Source organism: Mustela nivalis (assembly GCF_964662115.1).
Source record: "Mustela nivalis genome assembly, chromosome: 15".
NCBI lineage: Eukaryota > Metazoa > Chordata > Mammalia > Carnivora > Mustelidae > Mustela > Mustela nivalis.
The window spans coordinates 64,347,873-64,374,684 of NC_139034.1; positions in this window are offsets into that span (position 1 = coordinate 64,347,873).

A 26,812-nucleotide genomic window follows, 5' to 3' on the forward strand; every position below is an offset into this window, starting at 1 on the left:
GCTTTATTTAACTTGTCCCTGCATTTTCCCTAATCCTAAAATAGTATTGCTGTCCCACAGATTGCAGTATATCATGTACAAAAATATAATAATAACTCCGAGAGTTTTGGAGGATTAAGTTATATGACAATTATTTGTCTGGAATTATGCAAGCCACAAACATAATATAATGTCAGGATGGATTGTGGAATCAGTTTTCCATCTAGTAAATTTGATGTTTGTTGCTATTTTGAGCCAAGGGTATTTGGAAATAAAACTCAGAGAGTGAGTCCTTTTCTAATTTTATGTACACATGATGAGTTTTTTTTGGACAAAGGTATAAGTATCTTTGGACACCAAAATTTGGGTAGGAGAAAAACCTTTGCTTCTAGCTATTATAATGTTCAAGACTAGATGCTTTCTTGCTACACTATACAACAACAACAGTAACAAAAACTGGAAAGATATATGAAATAACTCTTTTCATACATTGGGAAAAGGCCATTTATATCCTGATATCAATGAGTGGAATATTCAAACAAGGTGAATTCTACAACCACTTGTCTTTCTTGTTGGAAGCCTTCTCCAAATTGCAGTGCACAGATGGGGAATTCAGCAGAATAGGGAAGGTTTTGCTGAGTAGATACAGAAATTAAAAAAAAAAAAAAAAAAAAAAAGCAAGGATTCTAGGGTGCCTGGAATCCACAGGAAGAATACTGGACAGAAGGGAGCTACTCAGAGAAAGGGCTTACAAGATTTTTGTAGCGAATCACTTGAGTCTTTGGCTGGAAAAGAAACTGCACATGTGTAAGGTGAGATTTTAGGAGGGTACCAGAAAAAGCTACTGAGCAAAGGTAGCTGCCAAAGGACTATAATCTGAAGAATCAATTCCGAGATGGCACACAGAATAGGAACAATCAAGTTCTGATCAGCTGTAGTGGAGAGATTCTGTATATAATTGAAAATTTCAGTAGAGTCCTGAGAAAATTCAAATTTAAATAATGATACCAATTGGCCTTAATGTTAGGGCTATTCTCTCTAGTCTTTACAGTTTTCCTAAATATAAGATCCTGTCATCTGTGAACAGATAGTTTTTCTTTTTCCTTTCTTATTTGGATGCCTTTTATTTCTTTATTAGAAATAATAAGATAAAAATATTTTATTTCTAAAGTATTTTAGAAAAAATAAAATTTAAAAAATAATTACAAAAAAATTTTGTCTTCTTTAACCTCATTGAGGTTAAAGAAGACAAAATTAAACATATAAAAATCGATTATGTTTATACATACCAACAATGGAAATAAAGAAACAATCCCATTTACAATAACATCAGAAAGAATAAAATGTTTAGGAATAAATTTGACCAAGAAAGTGAAAGACTAGTACAATGAAAACTATAAAATACCGATGAAAGAAATTAAAGAAAACTCAATTACATGGAAAGTTATTGTGTGTTCATGTATTGAAATACTCAGTATTGCTAAGAAGCCCATACTACCTAAAGCTTTCTACAAATTCAGTGTCATCCCTATCATATTCACAATGGCATTTTTTATAGAATAGAGAAAAACAATCCTAAAATTCATATGAAATCACAGAGGACCCTGGATATCCAAAACAATCTTGGGAAAAAAGAATGCTGGAGGCATCAACAACCTCGTTTCAAAGTATATTATAAAACTACAGTAATCAAAACTGTATGGTATTATCATAAACACAGGCATATATACCAACAGAACACAATAGAGAGCTCCCAAGTAAGCACAAGCATATGCAGTTAACTGATCTTTGATAAGAGTGCCAACAATACACAGTGGAGGGGCACCTGGGTGGCTCAGTTGGTTAAGCATCTGCCTTCAGCTCAGAGTCCTGGGATCAAGCCCTGCATAGGGCTACTGGTTAGGTGGGGAGCCTGCTATTTCTTCTCCCTCTGCCATTCCCCCAACCCCATCCACTTGTGCTCTCTGGTTCTCTCTATCTCTCTGTCATATAAATAAATAATATCTTTTAAGAAGCATAATGGAGAAAGGATAGTCTTCAATAAATTGTGTCAGGAAAACTGGATAGCCATATGCAGAATAATGAAATCAGATGCTTATCTTACCTCACTCACAAAAATCAATTTAAAGTGAATCAAAGACTTAAACATAAAAACTGAAATTGTGCATATCTTCAAAGAAAACATAGGGGTAAAGTTTCATGGCATTGGTCATAGCAATGGCTTTTGTATATACTACTAAAATCCCAGATTAAAAAAATCAAAAATTAGAAAGGTGAGACTGCATCAGAAATAAAAGGATTCTGCACAGCAAAGGGAAAAATAAGAATGAAAAGGCAACTGACAGAATTGGAGAGAATATTTATAAACTATGACTATGATAAGGGGTTAATATTCAAAATATATAAGAAACTCCTACAATAAAAAAATAACAATCCAATTAAAAATGAGCAAAAGACTTGAATAGACATTTCTCCCAAGAAGACATACAAATAGCACAATGATTTGTGAAAAGATGCTCAACATAACTAATGAGTGGGGAAGGGCAAATCAAAATCACATCTTACACCTGTTAAGATGGCTATTATATTATTATTTGTTAAGATTTGGCAAGGATGTGGAGAAACTGAAACCCTTATATACTTTTGTGGGAATGTAAGATGTTATTGATAAAGGTGGATTTGCTTCTGCCATTTTGATTTGTTTTTTGTATGTGTCGTGTCCTTTTTATTCCTTTCTTCTTTCTTTTCTCTATTTTTTCTTAAGAGAATACTTACTAGTATAATGCTTTCCTTCCTTGAATTACATTTGCGCTATATTAGTTGGAATCTTTTTCTTAGTGGTTGATCTTTAGTTTAAAATATACTTCTTAGTTTATCAGGTTATGTGTCAGATTTATGCTAACATATCCAGTATAATGTAGAAATGTTATTACTATACAACTCTATCCCTCTTTCCCTTTTGTTGTACTGTTATTATGCATATTCTGAATTCATTGTAAACTCAAAACCATATTGTTCTAATTTTTACTTTATGTGATTTTATATCATTCAAGGCACATTAGAAAAGATGCTTTGTTATATTAACTTTTTTATTTACTCTTCTCTGTTTCTCTTAATTGCTTCCTGTGCAATTTAGTCACCATCTGCTATATTTCCATACTCCAATAACTCTGTTCAAATCCACTTTCTTTGTGCTTTGTTATCATTTGGCAATAACAGTTTTTTATTGTTTGACAACAGTTTGTTGTCAAATATATTATGTGTCTACATATTATAGACCCAACAATATAATTACATACATATTGTTTTATACAGGTTTTGATCAGTTAAGGAAAGAAAGGAGAAGTGCACATTTTTACTGTCTTTTGGAATTACATAATCACCTTTAGCAGTGCGTTCATTTTCTCTCTCTCTCTCTCTCTCTTTTTTAAAATGGAGTTTATTTATAGTCTTATATCACTTTATTTATCCAAAATGTTTGGTACTTTTTGTAGTCATATCAGTCACCAACAAATTCTGAGGATGTCTTTATTTTGCCTTCATTTTTGAAATATAGTTTTCCTGGATATAAGATTTTTGGTTGACTGTTTTTTATACTTTGTATATGTCAACTCACAACTCTCTAGATTCCATTATTTCTAATGAAATGTCAGTTGTTAATTTTATTGGGTTTCCTTGTAAGTGATCAGTCATTTTTTGCTTGATGCTTTCAAGATTTTGCCTTTCTCTTGAAATACTTTACCCCCTATGATGTATCTGGATATGGATCTCTTTGCCTTACTTGAGATCATTTGGCTCCTTAGATATTACACTTAATGTTTTTCATCAGATTTATAAAGTTTTCAGCCATTTTATCTTTGAATATTTTTGGGGGGGGGTTCTTTCATTCTATTATTTCTTCTTGGAACTCCAGTTAAACTTATGTTAGTGTGTCTAATGAAATTCGATACTTCTCAAACATTGTTAATTTCTCTTTATTTTTCTCTTTGATTCTTAGATGCATTATTTCTATTGATCTAACTTCAATTTTGCTGATTCTTCTGTTAGCTCAATTTTACTATTTAGTGACTCTTGTATTTTTTTTTTAATTGTGCTTTTGTATTTTTCTACTTGAATCTCAGGGTAGTTCTTTTATAGTCACCATATCTATTGATAGATATTCTGTTACAGGTTGTCCTTGCACCATCCTTTACTTCTTTAAGTATGACTCCATTTAGTTCTTTTAACTTAATTATAATAGCTTCTTTAAGGTAGTTAATCATCTCCTGAGCTTGACACATACGCTGTCTCAGTGGCAATTATTGTTGCGTGTTTTTTCCCTCCTATGTGACTTACACTTTCCCCTTTCACTGCGTTTGTCATAAAATTTAAGAAAATTTGCCAATCTGACATTTAGATGCTACTTTGTAACAACTCTGGATTGTTGTCATTGTTGCCTTTGTCCTTGTCTACACTGACCAAAATAGAGGTTTGTCCTGCTGAGCTGTGGAGGGAAGGAACAGGTCTTAGTTCAGAGGACACTGGCTGATCTTATCCAAATGTAACAAATATTCTTGAATAAGTAGTTCTTCTTCTTCTTCTTCTTCTTCTTCTTTTGTATCACAATAAGATAGTTCTCAGGGATTTTAATTTGTTTTTATTAAATTCACATATATTTATGGTTGTTTATCTGGAGAGATATTCCATGAAGTTTATCATGACTCATTCTAGAAATCATTCTCCGAGATAAAATATTTTTAAGATACTAATACCATCCACTCCAAAGCAGGGATTTTTCTTTTTGATATTGACAAACTGATTCTAAAATATATGTATAAAATTCTAGAAACAACTAGGGTAGTAAAAAAAAAATCAAACAAAAACCACAAATTTTTTAGGGAAAAAAATGAAATGTTGGAAGAATTACATTACCTAATTTTAAGACACTTTTAAAAAAATTTTCAAGTCTTTTTTTTAAACATTCGGAATTTTTTTTTTAAAGATTTTATTTATTTATTTGAGAGAGAGAATGTGATAGAATGAGCAAGAGAAGCGGGAGAATCAGAGGGAGAAGCAGACTCCCTGCTGAGCAGGGAGCCTGATGTGGGACTCCGGGATCATGACCTGAGTCATAGGCAGTCGCTTAACCAACTGAGCCACCCATATGTCCCAATTTTAACTTTCAAAGAAGTTCCAGTACTCAAGTATTAGAATAAGCATAAGCATAGATATAGATTAATGGAAGTAGGTAGTACCCAGAAATAGACCTGCAATGTATGAACAATTGATAATTCAGAGGTATGCCAAGGTAAATATTTTCAACAAAATCACTAGAACAAATTAACACCTATGTGGAAAAAAATGAATAGCAGTTTTTATTTTATGATAAAGAAATATTACTTTGAAGTTTTCATAAATCTAAATGTAAATGCTAAAATTATATACCTTTTATAATACTACATAGGAGAAAATTTGGGGTACTTTAATAAAGCAAAGATCCATGACAAATCTCTCTCTCTCTCTCTCTCTCGCAAACATATGCACACAAGAAACTTCTATTCTGTGACAGACACTTAAGAAAATAGGAAGGTACATTATGCATTTGGTTTATTAGCTTCTTAAAATTAGATTATAGGGATTCTATATATATTCTGGAACCAAAATTTTTTTCAGATGTATCTAATTTCAATATTTTCTTATAGTCTGTGTGATAAATTATTCAAATTATGTACTTTCTCAAAATTAGAATCTGTTCGTCCAAAGGTGCTCCTAAAAGTACTTTTATCTGGAGTGTATTAAGAATCTTTAAACTCAGAACAGGCAAAAGAAAGTATCAAAATAGGTACTCTGCATCCTGAATGTTGATGTTTATAATTAATAACAGCCCCCAAAGCTATTCTTAAGAAAATACTTAGTAGTATAAAGTCATCATTATATGACATTATATACATCATTATATGACATATGTCTTCTGAACTCAGAACAGGCAAAAGAAGATATCAGAATAGGCACTCTGCATGCTGAATGTTGATGTTTATAATTAATAATAGCCCCCAAAGGGGCTATTGTCATCTAATGAATGAAGAAACAAATTTCCATGTACTTATAAAATGGGGTACTACCAAGCAATAAAAGAAAACAAGTTAACTGCATACATTCAGCAACATGGATGACTCTCAACAGCACTGTTGAGTCAAAGAATCCCGATAGAAAGTAGCACATGCTGTTTATTCCATTTATATGAAGTTTTAGGATAGTTGAAATTATTCTGCAGTGACAGAGAACAGATTTGTGGTTGCCTAGGGCTGAGGATGTGGGAGATTGACTGCAAAAGAAAATTTTGTGGTGATGAAAATATTATGTCTGCATTGTTCTGATGGCTAAATGATTCTTATCAAATGCATTTGTCAAAACTCATAGGACTCTATAATTAAAATTAGTTCACTTTATGTTACATAAATTACATCTCGATGATGATTTATAAGGTAAAACAAAAAAGTGAAATAACAAAAAATGTTGCTTTTGGAGAGAAAGCAGAAGTTATTGAATGTCTAACTGTATCAACACTTGATCAGTATGATTAGAAATCATAGTGAGAGATAAAAATAAAAGACGGTATAATTCAGTCTAAGGAATTGAATATGCACATAGGAATGGAAATGTTGAAGAACACTTACAGAAACACTAAGAAATCCAACTACTGGTTGTATTAAGTAAGGGAGTCATTCAATCACTGATGTATTAGATTCCTAATTAGATTTCTCCTTTCCCTTTTTTTTCCAAATATAGTACTTCAAAATTAATAACCACAACAGATTCTGTAATTTCGATGTCTTTAAAAATGCAAAAAACTGAAATAAAAACACCATTCTAAACAACTTTCAGGAGATATAGTTATTCACATTTTTATGTAATTCAAAATGTTACCTTAAAATAGTATATGTCAGTTGTAGTAAACATATTGGCTTAAACATAAATCATTATTGCAAAATATTTGTAAAGGTATATCAAACTATTTTGATGAAGCATGTTCTTCTTCTGAAATGAATCACTGAACACAAATCAAAAACTAATGATGTACTATACAGTGGCTAACTGAACATAATAAACAAATGAAAGGTAGGGGCGCCTGGGTGGCTCAGTGGGTTAAGCCTCTGCCTTCGGCTCAGGTCATGGTCCCAGGGTCCTGGGATCGAGCCCCACATCGGGCTCTCTGCTCAGCGGGGAGCCTGCTTCTTCCTCACTCTCTGCCTGCTTCTCTGCCTGCTTGTGATCTCTGTCTGTCAAATAGATAAAAAATCTTTAGAAAAAAAATGAAAGGTAAATCAAAGTGATTAATCTATATTTCAAACAGAATATTTTCCAGTAATTTTGTTTATAAATTCTAAGAATACAATTCTCTGTTTTTAATTTGGATAATTTCTAGAATTCGAAGACCAAAGGACGAATTTGTCACTGTATTTTGAAAATCAAATTAAAGTTCTTATAAATGAAGTTATTTTTTGCACTGAAGAGAATAAGAAAGAAAATATTTTTTCCAATCAAGAAAGATGAATTTTGACATTGAATCACATTGAATTTACCCTCATTTGTCAATTTTTTAAAATTTTTGAAGCTCATTGTTTTAAAGTTTCTGGTAGTTTATTCGATCAAATGGCCCCACCTTTTACTTAAAGATATGATAAAATATACAATGATTCCTTTAAAAACATTTTAAAAGGGTAGGTAAAAAAATGTAAGGTACCTTTGCTCTTGCATTCAAAATAATAAATGTTTCCTTAAAAAGTATATTTTAAAGATACGTAAGCCTTGAGAATAATTAACTTGCCTTAAACGAAACACTGACTTCAAGAGGGTTCTTTTGCCATCTCCACAGCTGTCTCCCCAACACTGAATACATAAATATCATTCTGGCACTATGGCATACATATAACAGCATCAACATACTGCTTTCTGACTATCAATATTATTCATGAACTTTTGCAATTAGTTGTGCTTAAAATGAAAACAGCTGTTAAAGTGGAATCTTTTATCATATGCATGCATTATTAAATTTACTCCAAAATGGCAATAAAACTGTGAATGATTTCCAGAGCAGAAAAGCTTCTTAAGAAAATAAACAAATATACAAAAAGCAAGCATTTATTGAGCACTTTCTCTTAGCCAGAGATTTTGCTAAGTATGTTATAATAAATTACTTCTAATCCTCAGAGTAACAGTTCAAGTCAGATTTTTTTCTGCATTTCAGAGAGGAGAATACTGAAGTGTTAAAATGAAAATGGTTTTCCCAGTTTAAACATCTAGTAGTTAGTAAGACAATGATGTGTCTCCAGGTTAATATGCCTCCGATATTTGGGCAAGGCCCAACATCCCTTCATCCTCACTGATTCTCTCCTAATGAATGGCTTAATGAATGGCTAAAAACTGGGAAAGGAAAAAAGAATTAAGTAAATTATGGATGCTGCATTATGGGAAATAAATGGTCAAGACATTTATGAGATGTCCTATCAAAACTTGTTATTGTCCTCTATTATTCTTTTAGAAAATTAAAGAAATAGATTTAAAATTTTAAGTTGAGTACTGATTAATGAAGAAATTAATGTTTCTCCTGAGTAGGTGAAGAGAAAAATTAATCATTTTTATCAAGTGTCTAAGAAATCAGGATTAGAGGAAAATAAACTGAATGGCGAAGACCGCAAGCATAATTGAGAAAACTGATTGACACATTGCAGGAAAGGACTAGATAATTAACAGTGGTATAAGCAAATAATTTTGCAGCATAGAATGCTTTATTTTAAAAGTATATGCTAGAAGTATAAAATAGTGTAATTATGTTTAAGCTATTAAGCAAGAATTGCATACAATAAAATAGAATTCAAACGTGGAGATATATTCCAAGATTAGATACTGCATTTAATACTCATGTATTTAGGAGATAAGTTTTGTGCAACAACTTGAAACCTTTTAGTTTGGTTTCTATATCCACTACTTATAACTTAATACAATTGAAAGAAATTCTGGAAGTAATCCATATTACTATCAGTAAAATAAAATATATTTTAAAACTATTAAGATCCATAACTAAAAAACATTTCTAATATTGACTTCTGAGCATTTTACAAAGCTTAAATTGTGATACAAATGTGACTATTACAAATTCAAATGCATTGAATTGTAAATTCTATGTCTGTTCATCTTAATAGTCATTGTAAAAATACCATTCCTCCTGTTCTCTAGCTCAGCAGAGAATAGTAATGGGTTTCCTATATGAATTATGAAAATTCTTAGAATATCTGTAATTCCACATTAATTTCAATGATATTTTTTACCCTCCTGGAATAGGAAATACCAGTTAATATGACAGCTACTCTTAAGATTAAAACAGCATTACATTTAGCTAACACCAAATGTTTGATTTAAAGAAAACTATTACAATGTAAGGGGTATATTTATATTTTAAAACACAGACATATTTCTTCTGGCATGATAAACTATAGGTAATGATAAATTTTTTTATATATTAATGACTTCCTGTATATCCATAGGAAATAATACTATCACAATTTTAGCATGTTTTAAGTTATCAAGATCTTTCTCATCAAAATATTGGTCTTGAGTGCCTTAATCCATGAACTTATTTACTGTACCATTATGGGTTATTACTTTCCTTAGTAATGTGACATTTGTGAAAATTGGTTAAATCTTATTTAAAAGCTATTACCTATATGTGTAATATCTGAAATGTGAAAGCATTTTTAAAAAAATAATTCAAGAATCTTTCTCAATGGACTATGTGAAAAAAGGGAAGCTGTCTTGTTTGATATGGCCCCATGTAGGGCTAATTGGTTCAAGTGGGCAGGCCCTCTAATGACTGTATATAATTTGCTAAATGTCTTTACTTTCTAGTCCTAGTACAATTTAGGGGCTTAGATTGTTATGAAGGCATATATTTATAATAATAGGTCTCCTCATCTATAGATCTGTCACAGCCCACAGATTTCTACATGCAAGGATGGTTATTTCTAGGATTCTTCCCGACCTTGCTCTTTGACCAGTAGTAATAGGCAATAGCTTTTTAATGAAAACTAGAGTATCATTAAATTCCCTCCAATAGACACTGAATTATTACCAAGATGAAAGGATACTGATCATAAAGAAAAGAAAAATGAAAATACCAAGAAGCAAACATGTCATCGTGAAATATAAACCTTTAAATTAGTTAATTGATACGGAGATGAGGAAGGGAGAAAAATTAGAAAAGAAAGGGCAGTGATTTTTTTAACTCCTGAAGAATTAAGTTGAGGATAGTGAGAAGGGTTTCTTCACCAGAGTCCTTGCCACCCACATGAGCCCTCATACCTGAGCTTCAAGATAGTCTTTCAAACCCACCATTACCCCTCACCACCAAAGTCACCCTCCCAAGCTATTGCCATTTCCCAGTTATATTTCAAGTAACCCTTTGTTTTATGTACCTGCATCCATTCAGTCTTTCCCTCTCCAACACATTCTCTAGATTACAAACGGAGTCTTCTCTCTTATTCCTCTAAATTAAAACATGTACATCCTCACCTGTCTGATATGTGGGCTCAGCTTTTCAGAGAAGTCTTTCCTGTTCCCCTTACCTGGGTCATTTTCCCCGAAAATAGGCTTATTGCATTATGAGCTTCTCTGATACAGAATTTGTTTAAATTTGTTTTTAATTAGCATTTATCTCTATCACTAGATTAACCCCAATAATGACTAGAGTCATTTTGGGGCTCAATTCCATAAAATAGGTGGGACTTAACATGGTTTCAACTCTTACTGAGCTTATTGTCAAGAAACAGAGTAACTAGATTAGGGCTTTATATTTGATTAGAGCTCACTAAATATATAGATGACCTTTGAATGATAGGAGTTTGAACTGTGCTGGTCTATTAATTTATGGATTTTTGTTTTATACTACAGGACTGTAAATGCATTTTTTCTTTCTTAAAATTTTCTTAATATTTTTTTCTCCAATGTTATAAGAATATAGCATTTAATACATATAAAACAAAATATGTGTTAATTGGCTGTTTTGTTATCAGTAAGCCTTCTAGTTAACAGTAGACTATTAGTTGTTTAGTTTTAGGGTGTCAAAAATTATACATCGATTTTTTGGCTGCATAAGTCAGCACTCACAACTGGCACATTATTCAAAGGTCAATTAACAGGGAAAGAAATGAATAGCCATTAAATCTCCCAAGACTGAAACATAGACTCATTTATGTTGGGGTCTAGCCCACACAAGGAAATCCAAAAGAAATAATAAATAAGAACAATCAAGTTTTATACGTTGGTTTGAGAAATGGTGGCACTTCCCACTAAAAGTTCCAGTAGCCATAATGTGAAGAAGTAAACAAACTGCCAGTTGGTAGATGACAGTAAAAGTCAAGTTTGTTGAAAGCACTACTTATTCCAGAGTAGTATGGAGAAAAAAGTGTTTCAGTGGTGACGAAGGAACAGTATGGCCATGGAAGAAATAGGAGCGGAAATATCCAGGGAAGAAAGTGCTGACATATGCATCAACGTTGCCCGTGTCAAACTATTACTCAGTTTTATAACAGCCAGGAGTGCTTGGCCGTAATGAAATACTCTGTAAATCGCATTCTTAAATTTATGAATGACCGGTAATAACTGGAATTTACCAGGATGATAGTACTGAGCGATTCCTTTAGAAAAAGCTAAGAGAAGAAAAACTGAACTTTTATCCAACAGCATGCGTGTAGGTGGGGAGCAATAGTGGAAGAATGCATTATTCACATGTTCTCTAATGCATTTCTGGTTTCAGTCGGCAATGGTAAAATCTTCCTCATAGAGTTAAATTTCACATAAATACACTTATAAATTTCTAAAGATACATCTAAATATAACATGCATATTTTCTCCCACAAAAAAATTCACAGACCCATAAAATACCACACTGCATTTATTTTTTCACTGTCAGTCATTATTGAAGATCTCTAACTTAAATCGGAGGTCATATTTATTCCTCCAGAGGCTTAAAAAGTTAGAAAAATTTAGTTGATTATTTTAGTTTTTAGTTGATTTCATTTAGTTAAGTTTCATTTTCCACTAACCCTGAGACACAGGGACCAAAACAGCAATATTATCCACTGGTGATTGTCTAATAAGCATCTATTTCTTTCTTTCTTTTTTTTTTTTAAAGATTTTTTTTTTAAGATTTTATTTATTTATTTGACAGAGAGAGATCACAAGTAGGTAGAGAGGCAGGCAGAGAGAGAGGAGGAAGCAGGCTCCCTGCTGAGCAGAGAGCCCGATGCGGGGCTCAATCCCAGGACCCTGAGATCATGACCTGAGCCGAAGGCAGCGGCTTAACCCACTGAGCCACCCAGGCACCCCTTTTTTTAAAGATTTTGTGTATTTATTTGACAGACAGAGATCACAATTAGGCAGAGAGGCAGGCAGAGAGAGTGAGGGGGAAGCATGTTTCCCGCTGAACAGAGAGTTCGATGCGGGGCTTGATCCCAGGACCCCAAGAGCATGACCCAAGCTGAAGGCAGAGGCTTAACCCACTGAGCCACCCAGGTGCCCCATAAGCATCTCTTTCTGATCCCTCCCCTTTATTAACATAATTCTGATTTTTGGGGGGGAATCCGCTTCTTCCCTGTGTAATCATATGCCTCAAAGGAATCTTTCTTCCACCTAGCTTCAAAGGTAGGGCTGAGTAAGTGTGTCCATGGTATAGAAATGGGAGAAAAGAGGTCTGATTTTTGCCGATACATTTTGAAGGGAACTAGAGTGTGACATTTGCCTACAGAAAAATGGACCTATGAAAAGATGCTGGCCACTTGACTGAGAAAGGTAGCAGAGTGCATACAGAAGAGAAAGTGCAGGCACTATTAAAAATGGTTAAATTTAACTGAAGGTAGCTAATAATTTGCAGAGAGGCTAAGGGAAATTTCTCAGATTTTTCCCATATGACAAAAGAATAAGATCCTATTAAATAATATCAGAAAAGATTTGAGATTTGAGATTTGAGAACACATCACTAGAAGTTAAGAGATATTCTAAGGATAATCAATAATATTGGGAACTAAGATATGCTGAGGTGAAAAATCAAAATGCAGCAATGTGGGATATTGACATGAGATGTAGTAATTATCACAGGGTGGAGCCATGCACAGAACGCAAGTAATTAGGTTGGAAGAAGAAAACAGGTAGGGAGAGTCTGAGAGGTTTTTAGCTAAATTACAGAAAGATAAGGAAACGGCAAAAGAGAAGGAGATAGGAAAATTTATAGTTTGAAGTGGAAATTATAACCTAGAAGTAATGTTATGAAGTAATGTTATAAAGTAATGAAGAAGGTTAAAAACTGAAGAAAGCTCATCGGATTTCTTAATTAGAAAATGGAAAGCAAATTTCTGCTATGCATTAAAGAAAGTAGAAGCTTTCTGAAGAAAATGTATTTACCCTCTCACAAAAAATGATTCTTATTATGGTAAACATGTTGGACATTTGGACATTAAGTAAAATGAGTGTGGGAGATGAGCCCAAGATCAGTGCTTTATTCTTCATGTATGCATCAGACAGACCCTTGATGGCTTTTGGTTTCATAGTCTCAGCACTGAAACGTGTCAGTCACAGAAGGCTTATCCAGCCAGTATCCAGAAGCCTATGATGTAAACAAATGTGAAACTGCACTGAGAGAAACACATTTTGAATGCACTGCTGAACTAGCAGCAGCTGTCTTGAAGTAATGGCTTAAGGAGTTACAGGCCTCAGTTGTCAACATTTAGAGTGTTCTTCCCAGAAGCGGTAGCATTTTCAAGCATTATATTGGCAGTGACACCTATACAATTTAAAAAGGAAAAAATTCGCTGGTTTCAAAATACACAGATAGAATGACAGTTTCATTCTTTATAGCTCAACTTTTTGAATTCCAAACATTAACTTCCTTAAAAGAATTGGTTCATTATGGACATATGTTCACATGTTACTTAAATGAAGAAAAGTGTCTTCAAACCGTATTAAATGTGACCAAGAATTGTGAAGAAAATGTGAGTAGTCTATGCTGAGACTCATCAGCTTTCTCTTTAATCCAGAAAACTAGATAAGAGTTGTTCATTTACTAATTGGGGAGCATTGTAAGCTTGTTACCAGGGGGGCACTTGGAATGAGAAGGGGAGAGACAAAAAAGGCAAAGGTGTGAACAGATGTGAAGAAGTTAAAAGTTCAGTACGATATTGTGCAATGTAATAAAAATATTGAAAGTGGACAGAAAAAAGTAGGTGAGCGTTAACGTTCCTAGAAAATAATGGTATAATGCTTCATGTTCTCTAAGGACCTAATTATGAGCTATTCTGAATAGTGCACCTCAAGTATTGACAGACAGCCTGTTTATATTGGTTCCTAATTAAAGACTCTCCCTTCACACCCCCTAAAAAGGTTTAGCAAAGACATCCTTCAGCACTAACAAGCATACTGTGAAGCCACATGTTGGGAAGCAAAAATAAATGAAATAAGAAAATAGAGTTTAAATACCTAAAAAAAAAAATAAATAAATAAATAAATAAATAAATACCTACGTAGACTGGAAGAGAGAAACTTCTCTGTAACTTTCAAGCAAAACAATCATTTTATTTATCTGTCCAGGTTTCCAGTCATATTTTTTTATATTTCCCATATTGCACATAAAGCTCAATCATATATTCTTAAACTCCCAGAACAGCATCTATGGTGGGATGTTTTTCAAAAATTATAATCTTGGGATAAACCTTTATGAAAACAGTTTCATTCTTCAGTTTCTTTGATGAATGCTTTCAATTCAGTTTCTTTGTAGTCATTTCTAAATATCTTTATGTGTCACATGAAAGTGAACAGGAAATGGACAAATTTCTAATTGTGTCAGTTTCATTCAGGTAATAATATTATGTCTTGGGAATGTTTCATAAAAGAAAGGGAGTAATACTAGCAACCTGGGCGGAAAATTTATGATCTAATACTTGGATTTCATGAGGGATTAAATGACAAGAAAAGGAGTGTCAACAATGGAGATAAATTGCAGGAGTATATTTGAGCCTTAGACAAGTTGCTACTTTCTGTCAGTAGTTTTGCTGGACTTTGTAGGCATATCACTTATCTCTAATGCAAACAACAATGAATATATTTATATTCTCATTTTATATAGGCCAGGATTTGAACAGTCTGTCAGACTGCAAAGCAGCGCTCTTAAAATTTTCACTACTCTAACGTTTAGATCTAATTCTTTATGGAGCAAGCTCTCTCACAAAAATGTGATTCAGCACAATGGCTGTTCCCCTTGGTTTTTTCTAAATGAATTCAACATCATTTGTTTGGTTTGAAACAGTGCTGATTGTTTTCATGGCTGGTATTAACTCAACCATATCAGCTGGATCAGTCTACTTAGGATTTGATTTTTAAGCAAAAAAAAAAAAAATCTTTTTTTTTTTTTTTAGGTTTTGTATATTCTTTATATTCTGCTATGTTCCTTTGTTTGCTCTTGTTTTCTGGTGTTTAATTAATTACTCATAATAATGAACATCACTCCACCTATTTGATCATATTGTTTGCAGGATTTACCTCGTTCTTTTAAATATTACAAAATATTTAAACATTATAGAAACAGTAATATTTAAAAGCTGTAACACATTAATGGCTTCCCACGAGATGAGCTAAAGTACTGGTAAGGATTCTCAATTTATAGATCATCCTGAACTAAACAACAGAAAAATACATTTATCAGTCTTGGGGGGTGCAGAGAAAGGCATATTCCTGATCTACATTCCCAACGTCAAAGTCTGCATTCAATAGCTAGAGTAATTTTCACCAAATTGTTATGTGTTCTAAAGAAAAGACACAATTGAGAGCTATCCACCTATGGAATTAAATCATTTAAAATACAGCAAAGCTTTCTACTCCTCACTGCAAATGTCTTTCCAGGGTAGTTTTACCATGTTGACATTTGGCTGAAATGAGACCATTGGGATCCAAACATACTCCCAAATGTGAGTAAAATTTTTCCTTTTAAAATGTTAACATGTTTTCCAGTCTTCTCTTTCCATTTCATGCTGAAAATGAAAGCACAGTTTTCTTGATTTCTCTGCCAACAGGACGTAATTTTAAGTATTTAATTTTCTGAATGTATGTTACTCCTCTAATATAATTGTAAATTAGAATCATAGAAACAAAATGGTTTAAAAGGCCTTTGAGAGTTCACCAAACTTATCTGCCTGGAAGTTGGCCTCTTCACCAATCCAGGCATGTATTTATCTGTATTATTTTAAGGAAAACATTTCCAGAGAATATTACATCCGCAAACAAAATCCCTGTAGAACAACCTTTGAGAAATTTCCATAATTACACTTTTTAGACACTCTCCCTCCTTCCCTGTGTCCTTTCCATTCTCTCTCTCTTTCTCTCTCTCTCTCTCTCTCTCTCACACACACACACACACACACACGCTAAGCTTTTCTAAGATGTATTCTGAAATCTTCCCTCCCTCTGTTTTTTTATCCATGTTTCTTTCTTCTCCTTTCACATTAACAAGATGTAGTAATAGTAGAGTTTGAAAATTACCTCCTTAGCCCACAGTAATTTGGTAATTTATACACACTCTCACACACACCCCTCAAATAGTGAAGCTAAGAGCTCCATGCCACTCTTGGTCTTAATGGCTAACATGAATATGCTAGACTCAAAATGCTCTTCCAGGGTCCCCTGAGTGGCTCGGTGGGTTAAGCCTCTGCCTTTGGCTCAGGTTATGATCTCAGGGTCCTGGGATCAAGCCCTGCATTGGGCTCTCTGCTCAGCAGGGAGCCTGCTTACCCCTTTCTCTCTCTGCCTGCCTCTCTGCCTACTTGTGATCTGTCAAATAAATATACTCTTAAAACAAAATAAAACAAAACAAAAACTTCAAAATGCTCATCCATAAGCAGCCAGACCTCAAAAAACAAAAAGGACTTCTTTTTATTCATTCCTTTTGTACATATTACTACCTGACATTTTTTTCAGGTTGGTTTGGCATTGAACAAGGCTAATCTCGAATATGTCTCTAACCTCAAAAAACACGTACAGTATATTGTTTTCCTTTTCAGTAAATCTGTGTTATTACTCTTGGTTAAGTCAGTGTGTTACTCCAAAATCAAGAAAAATAATTGATTAAAAGCATATATATTTTAAGTTGCATTTGTCTTAACTTCCTAGAGTTAAAAGAGAATATAAACAAGACAAATGCAGGGATGTTTTGATTGAACATTTATCATTTGATAGAACACAATTAAAATAAATTATGTCCTTAAAAGTGTTGTGTTCTTTTAGAAGTGATATCATAGCAGAATGATAATTCAGACACTTGAAGAATATGTATGCACTGGTCAGTCATATTTCATATTTCATACCTAGACCTATGTTTAATATTTAAGAACTAGCTGTTTTTTGCCAACATTATAATATTATGTTTCTTCTTTTTGAAGGTAGAGATTAAATTTATCAATTAGAAATCCCCATTCTGTATTTCCTAGAAGAGCGATAACCTTAAGAGAATATAATGCATTTGAATTGATTTGAATATAATTAAATTTAACTGCAACCTATGTTTTCCTTTTAAATAAAAGCTTACAAAAGGAAAACTACGTGATAGGAAAACATTTAAGTATGGCTGGTTCTGTACCATGTTTTCTGAAATGTGATTCGAAGGTCCCAAGTGCAATTTATTCCATCTAAGCAAAAATTACTATTAATGGTTTAGGAGATGGACTGTTTATTTGTTGATTTGTGCCATTGCTCAGAGATTATTTACTGCCATAGAGTCGTTGAAACTACCTTTGAGAGAATTCACCTTCCTTTGTATAAATTTGTTTCCTAAAATAGTGCAAATGTACAAGCAAAAACATTTCCAATTCCTTGTAAAATAAAAATCCATTCCCTACTAACAGGCTTAAAATTGAATTTTATGATTAAGATATTATCTTAATAATAATTTTCTCGCGGACAATAACTCCAAAGGGAACATGACATAATTTGACTGCTTAAACAGTTTTGGAACATACGAACTTTCAATGTTGGGATTCTTTTGATAGACTATTCCACTTCGATGAAATGTGAAACACAAAGATTATTCTCGCCATGTACATATCTAATAGATCATCTTTTTTTCATAGTAATTACATTATCAGTCAGATACAGTGAATTAAATATATTGAAAACACAAGAACAACCTAAAGATGGATTCAACTTCACTTTAAAATGTAGCACAGACAGCATCTGTCCCAGATCTGTCCCAATCCCTGGGCAGGTAGAACTAGGGATGACAGTACTTTTAATTTTGCATTGCTCTTTCTGGTTTTCCTTACATGCGTGTTGATGAGCCCCAAGAAGGAGGTCATGGAAAGACTGAGCAGCCTGGAGTCTGATTCTTCCCACTTAAGAAATGGGCCTGCTTGCCCACCATTCTAGTTCTCGCTCACTCTGCCCATTTTCCAGTTGTGCCTCTGGTTTCCATCAATGATGGGGCTACCCACCCCCCAGCTAACATCGCTTGGCTCCATGCCTGTCTGGGGTAGTAGTTTTACGCAACAGGTCTTTTCCCAGCCTCCCACACAAATGCTCTCTGATGGAAAGGTGCCTTGTCATTCCCAAAAGAAGCCCGTGGGGCACTCTCCCTAGCTTCTTTGCTGATCAGGGTCTTTTGGTGCCATGGTTTGGGTAAAAAGAACTCTGATACTGCCTTTTGAGGAGCAGGTTTGGAAGGAGGGAGCTTCTTCCCAACCACTGTCACCCTCTGCCTCATCAGGTCCTGAGCAGTCGGGCCAGTGTCCTGGCAGGTTCCTGTGACCACCTGTCCTATCTTTTTTTATACCAGTTAAGCTCTGGGGCCCCATCTGTGGTCATTTTGTCTGAATCTCTGCCTGACTCTTTTATTCTACCAGCTGTTTTACATAATGTTGCTCATGGACTATTTATGTGGGGGAGAAGAAGTGGAAGTAAACCTATAAATATATATTTTAAAATAAAATAAATCTTGGAAAAAGTACTGCCTTTCTATCTTTATGTGTGTGTGAAGAGCTCTGTTATGAAAAAATTATAAAGCTTTCTTTATGTAATTAATTTTCATAATTGTTGCTCAGTTTCAGTCTGCTGTTGTTTCTCTCCATTTGCCATGTTTATTCACAAAAGCTTGGTGTATTTTTGCCTGCATTTAATATTTTGATGTCTACTTTAATCCCTACCATTCTCATGCTGCTTCAGCCTACAGTGATCTCCCTTTTTTGTGTTCCTGTCTTACAATATATGTTGTAATTAGCTAAACGAAGGTAGGGATCATTAGAAAATAAGTCAATCTGAAATATAATGACATGTTATTTTTTGTTGTTTTTTTATTTTGCATAAGTTTTCCTCTTCTCTTTCAGAGTTTTCAGTATTATTATTGCTAAATATTAAGACTCACTGTCATGAGCCTTTAATTAGGAAACTTCCCCCAAAGCTAGTATTAGTGAATATTAGAACACATGGTGCTTCTTGAACTTTGGCATCAAAAAAATTAATAATTTACCCTGAATGACATCTCCAGTCATCATTAGGCAGGATTTTTCTAGTTTTATTGCTCTCTGTGTGGATTGTGGCAATGAACTACTAAATCATGGTCACCTCAGGTTATATGTCTTCTTCTTTTTATTTTTTTCTTTAGAACAACACATTAAGCAACTCAATTCAAATTATGTATCATTCTAATTGGAACTGGAGAGCAATTAACTTTTGTGTGGCAAAATGTCAAGTGCTTTTTTTTTTTAACTCATCAAAAGGAATTTGTCAAGAAGTCTATAGCTTCATATAAATTACAGCTGTTTCTATCATTGGTCTCTGTTTCAATTAGCTTGTGAACTCCTTTAAGTGTGGCTAAGGATAACAACTAGGAAATTGAAGAAGCAACTGTGTTTTGCCTCTTGGCATGACATCGCTTCTTAAGAGTCAAAATCAGTGCAAGTCCAATGTAAATAGATTTTCTCCATTTTATACAAAAAGAAAACTATAAAATGCCCAAGTTGTATTCTTCTCACTTTCATTCCAATATCCCCAAATTTTATCCCCAAATTAATAAATATCCAACATTGGGATATTGGGATATTTAATATCCCCAAATTTTAATCCCTAAATTAATAAAATCTATTAATGTTTATAAATTATAAATCATTATAGTTCATAAACCAGCACTGTAAATCTAATACCAAAGGACTAAATAACAGACAAAAATTGCCTGAGCAATATCTATATTATCTTCTTCCACTTCATAATTGGATATATTCCCTAGCTTTCTGTAAATTATAATTCAAAGGAAGTTTTTTTTTTTTAGAAAACTGTAGATCTTTCTTTTCTTTTTCTTTCTTTATCTCTTGCTTTCTTTTCTCTTTCTTTCTCTTCTTCTGTCTGTATTCCTATTACATTGTAATGTCTGTATACCTATCTCAGTATAATGTTAAAGTCTCAAAATTATTGAATTTTAGTGAAAAATTGGAGAAATGTGACACAAAGTATATTTCCTAATAGACCCAAATAGCTTTAGTTCTTCTGTAAAAGAAAGCCAAAAATGAATAAACTTTTTTCAATAATTAATGTTTCAGTATTTTATTATTTGGAAATCATAAGGTATTAAATGAATATCCATCATTAAACTTACCTCAGTGTCACTTTAAGGATACAAGTTACCAAAAAATATCTTAGAAACTCTTTTTACATAGACATATTGCAAAGCACAATTATTATTTTGTTATTTAAATTCAACAACCAACTTATAGTACATCGTTAGTTTCAGATGTAGTGTTCAGTAAATTGTCAGTTTCCTGTAACATCCAGTGCTCATCCCATCACGTGCTCTCCTTGATGCCCATCAATTACCCCATCCCCCCACTGGTCTCCCCTCCGGCAACCTGCAGTTTGTTTCCTAGAGTTAGGAGTCTCTCATGGTTTTCGTCCCTCTTGATGATTTCCCATCCTGTTATTGTCGAAAAGTTCATTTATAAACTTTTATTTAATTATATCCATTTATTTAGTTATTCATAACAATCATGTTTAGATTACTCATTAAAATCTTGTAAGACCTTAAACAGCTAGCCATCATCTTAAGTTATCTTTCTTGCTGATAAATTATGTAACAGGGATAATGTGTTTGACTTCTAGCAAAGCTAGGTAGAGTATAATTTATATGGCTGCATTATATCTAGTGGTGATAACTCTAAAGATATTCTGGTTTTAATTAAACTCACAAACTTATGCAAGTTTTTATTTACAATTACTCTAGATCACATGAACTTGAAAAACTTTTGAGTTAGTTTCTGTATTTCTGAGAGTATACTTAATTTATATAAATGCCTAATTTTCTTTCAGCCAAGTAAATAGAGCTCTCTACAAATTAATTTTAGCAATACCATCCAGAGGTAGAAAAAACACCACACATCTATAACACATACACAGACATAGATAAACATGCAGACAAATACAAACAAATCTTTCAGTTCTTGTTTTAAAAACTTAGTTATGAAAGGTGTGATAATATGAAACTCACTAGTTCATAAAAGAACAATTTGGTCCAAATTATATTTCTGGCAATGGAATAAGTTCACATTAACTGATAAGATGATTTAAACTCTTTACTAATATTTCTGGAGAAGACTTTTTTTTTTGTAATTTTATTATTTTTTCAGTGTTCCAAGATTCATTTTTTGTGCACCATACCCATTGTTCCATGCAATATGTGCAATAATAGCCACCACCAGGCTCACCCAACCTTCCATCACCTCCCTTCCAAAACCCTCAGTTTGTGCCTCAGAGCCCACAGTCTCTCATGGTTCATCTCCCCCTCTGATTTCCCCCAACTCACATTTCCTCTCAAACTCTAGAGAGGCTTCTAAGATTTCTTTCATTTACCTAGTTCCAAACAGCATCTTCTCCCCCTCTCACACCCCCATAAGAATTAGCTAGTTTCCCAGAGAAGACCGGGAAGAATATTTATGTCTCAAAAGCACAGAGAAAGAATACAAGCTCTTCCAAGAAGGACTTCTGTTTTCTGCAACCAGAATTTTTACAGTACCTATAAGCCTTCTGAAATGAATAGGAGAGGTCTGAGGAATGTTAAAAAGGACAGATGTTTTATATTTTTTTATTCTTTTTGTTGTTGTTCTTGTAAAGACTCAATTTGGAAGACAAGTTGTATAGGTTGTCCGTAGGAGTTTTGTAATTCCTCAAAGAATTGGCTTATAACCTGGGTGATATCAGAGGTCACCAAACAAATACATCATCTTTAGTTTGCTTCTTTATGTCAGAAGTTCTTCAACTAAAATAGAAATCAAAAGATTTCCATGTTCTAGATTTAGAGTTGTTTGTCTTTGGAATGTTTTTCTTTCCCTCTGGATATGTAATTTCATTTTAGCTTCAGGGAAAAGGCCTAGAAAAGTTTGTATCAGGCTCTGAATATGAGCTTTCAATTTGGCCAACTTCTGACCATAGCTTTATTTAAAAAAAAAAAAAAAAAAAGCCTTTTAAACATCTTGTCAAGTCTTAGCCAAGACAAACATCCCTGGCATTAATGAATGACCCCTTGACTGCAAGAGGCACCCCCAAAGAGGATGAAAAAGATACTACCCTTTCATGTTCCAGATCCACTCTCAAAAGTAGCTAAAAGAAAAAGAGACAGACAGTTCCCCTGAGAGCTGTCAACAATCAGAATGGCCCGAGACTCAAATGGAATGCCACCTGCATTTCTGTTGACATTACCTAGCTACAAGTTGAGTTAAACCCATTTTTTGTCTGGTTATATCTTTGGCTCCCCAAACTGATGGTTGAGCTGCCTACATATACAAGAATGGACCACCCATGTGCCCAGATAGACAGAAAGCCAAATCAAGTTGTTAGGACACAAGGTAAGACAAGCAGGAAGACAGTTCATTATCTCTAGGAGAGAAAGGATTAGCAACCAATGGGCACCTCAGAACCATACTGACAAGAGTCAGGTTTTGGAAAGGAAAGGACAATGTGAAATTTTACCTTCCTTTCTCTACTAGGCACTAGAGAGATCAAGAGAACTGACATTAGAAAGAATTCTCTCCCTTCACTGGCTTCAGCCAATTTTCCCATGATCCTACGTGTAGGCTCTGAAGTGACTGTGGTTTATAGAAGAAAGTTTACCTCCAGTATCTACTAGAATTTGACATGGTTTTCTGTTAATTTTAATTTTAGTTTCCTCTTGAGTGTTTATAAGAATAGTGGTAACAACAGAGAATTCCTTCGAAGGGCCCACATGGGGATCCTTTGAGGGTAGATACAGGTACATTCAATTTTCTGTCAGAGGATTTGATGAAATCTTGGAGGACAGTCTTTTTTCAAGTGTTTAGGAAATAACTGCAAATGAAACACCAATTTGGGGGTCAGTGTTTTGATTATGGACCCATAGGAAGGTGCAGTGAGGGAGGCCCACGTGTTTTAAGTTTCTGTCCTTGGAGTTGCTGCAGTTCTAAGGGCACTAATTTAGTGGACTTTTATTTATGGCCTTATGGTCTCTTCAGAGTGAAGACACAATTCAGGTAAGGATTAGTAGTCTGAGTACTCAGGTAACTAAGGTTAAAGCAGAATACTAGAAGTTTTAGTCTTTTGTTTTAGGTAATTCCTGTGTATTTAATTTTTCATTAGCTTTTTGCAATGATTCTTTCAATAAATCTATCTTGGAATCTTGAAAGTTTTTGGATCCTTCTGCATGCCAATTAAAATAGATATCCCATTCTGTTTGTTTGGTTTGGGAACTTTTGCTTTCAAGTGAGTTTCTCAAATGAATGATCTTTTCTAATTGGAACATTCTTCATAATGGACATCGTGATTCTAGGTTGTTTTAGTAAGATTTTGCCATTTTTGTAGATATCTCCAGCTTCCAGGATCACAGTTCTTAGATATAAGGTTAGCAGGTATGCTGGGAGATTGAGCACTCGATTCACTGAAACTTGAGAATCTCCTTTCTTTAGCTAAAACTTTGGGTCTCTTGGAGCCAGAATAATATCTAACAGTGATGTGCTCTTATGTTGGGGATTTTGTGGTGTTTTACAGTGTATCTTATTGCACCGAAGAAATTTTCTTGAGATTGGTGTGTGACCCGGTGTCAATCTAACTCATTCCATGACCAGCGTATTCTAGCATGGGAGTCTTACAGTTACGTGGAGAGCACTCTCAGTTTTTAAATGTTTGACCTGTGCCCACCTGTTTTTCAGTTTTGGCTTCCAAGATTCCCATTAACAATAGAGCTATCACTCCTTCCACTTGAAGATTTCTTTCTAGAAGTAGATACTATATTTGCTCTTAATAGTCTGACTTGTGCCTACTTAGATTTTGATTTTGATTTTGATTGTCAGTCAGTTTGAATTTTTTTTTTGTATTAATTTATTTCCCAAAGTCCCCCAGAAGTTTATGCTATGGATTTACCTTGAGACTTTATGAGTCTCCTAAGAACTAACCCCCAATGTGGACATTGGAATTCCCTATTCCTGAGTCCTCTAATGGCTGAAGCTTATGTGGGCTCATAATATAACTACCTTACAGGTTCCAGAAACATTCTGAGAAATTTAATAAACCCCAGAACCTTCCCAGGACCCCAGAACCAGGGAATATGTATATATATAAAGTATGTGAGTCTCCTTAGCAGTCAGCTCTGGATCCCATTCCTCATCTCCAAAAACTGTTAAAAAACTGATTAAAGGGGGCACCTGGGTGGCTCAGTGGATTAAAGCCTCTGCCTTTGGCTCAGGTCATGATCTCAGGGTCCTAGGATCAAGCCCCACATCTGGCTCTCTGCTGGGCAGGGAGCCTGCTTCCCCCCCACCCCCACCTGCTTATGATCTCTGTCAAATAAATGATTAAAATCTTTAAAAAAGAAAAACTGATTAAAGAAGATAGTCACAGTGATACAATGAAACTTTATTTAATACTTTAAGGCACTGACAGTTTCCTTTCACAGAACTTCAAAATGGGGTAGAAGGCAGAAAGTTCTTTTATAGGATAAAGAAAAAAGAACAAGAAGAGAAAAAAGAGAAAAATAGGAAAAAGAAAAAAAACCACAATTATTGTCTTGGATCAAATAGTCAACTTTGTTTGGGGTACAAAGACCCAGAGTTGGTTTGGCATTTGCAGACTGACTGATTGGTTGATTGTGTTTCTGGCAAGTGGAGCATCTACAGGGACACAAATGTTGACTCCGTTCCCTCAATTTGCTGACATGATGCCACAGGCAGGAGCGAGTCCATCTTGGGCTTAGTTATTTCAACGTATTTGATAATCTGTAGAGAAGTTTCCACTTAAAACTGAGTATGTGGCATATGAAAAATAGAATGTGTAACTTTGTTATATTGGTATATGAATAGGCACAGTTGTGGATGATTTATTATAGAATGATACTATATAAGTATTATAGAAAAGTCAGAGTCAGAATATGCTTCAATTCTATGTTTAATGTTCTTTCATGTTTTTTAATAAAGCCATTCACATTGTCATTTTAATAAGTTCTTTGTTGGAAAATATATTTTTCAGGTATTAGTCAGATTTAATTTATCTTTAGTTATAATTATACCCATCTTGGTCCAATAAATATTTAAACATTTTGAGATACAATTTAATCCATTTACTTAAAAAATATGGAAACTCTTCCATTAATTTATTCAGTGAGCATATATTGATCACCAATTTGGGACAAATTATCTGGAAGGATTAGCAGTTAACCGGAAGGGTAGGCCCTCCCCTCTAGCAGGATGGAAAGATATTTAACAATAAATTAAACAGTTTATATACTTATTACAAGGATGGTGTGGTATTTAATAAAGATGCTCAGGATCTGAAGTTGTCTTGAAGGTCAGTAAAAAGTTCCCTGAAATATGGTTTTAACTGAGAGCTCAAAAATGTGTTATAACCTAAAAATGATAGTGATGAATTGGGGCAGAGAAGAGGCTGCCGATAAAACAATCCAAGAAAAAGAAATGTGAGGATAAAATCCCTGGGGGAGGAAAATACTACATTCATTATAGGGATTGAAAAAAGACTCAGTATGGTGGTTGAATGTGTCTGTAAATTACTGATAGATTGATGCTGGAATAGAAGAGAGACAAAAGCCAATTATTTAGGGAATTGTAAGCCAGCTTAATAATTTGTCTCTTTATGTTAAGAACAATGAGCAGAAACGTCTAAAGGTTCATATTTACCAGAATTTTTCTTGACGCAACTGACTTGTCTACACTTCAAACTAGATTAAACATGAAGGGGAATTTATTGATTCACATTACTGAAAAAAATCTATGATTCATACATGACTGTGAAAGACTGAATATACATTTGGACACTAGACAGACCATATATAAAAATAAAACTCTGACCCACAGCTTGCAGGAATTTGCCCAATAAACCAACCCCTCATCTGTAGTAACCAGCCCAGGAAGCCAGTCTGCCATAAATCAGACTTGTGGGAGGCCAGATTGCTATCTCTCCTGACAATCCAGTAACTCCTACAATATTCAACCCAAAATGGTGAGGACTTGATGAATCACTAGAAGTGTCCCTAATTTTTTGTCCCCATTTCCAATTTAGGACCAACCACAGAAAGCCAAATATGTACCCCTGACCATTCTGGCTAGTCCACCTACAGCTTCTCCTTTTCAACACCCTCTACTTAGAGCATACTTGAAGTCTTCCCTTTGGTCCCATATAAAGCTTTCTCACTTCATTGCCTGCCTTTGTGTCTCTGCCAAAATTTAAGTGATTGTGACTGACTTCTTTCCTATAGCAAGTCTCAGTAAATAGCCTCTGCTTTCTCTTATTTGCCTGACCTTCT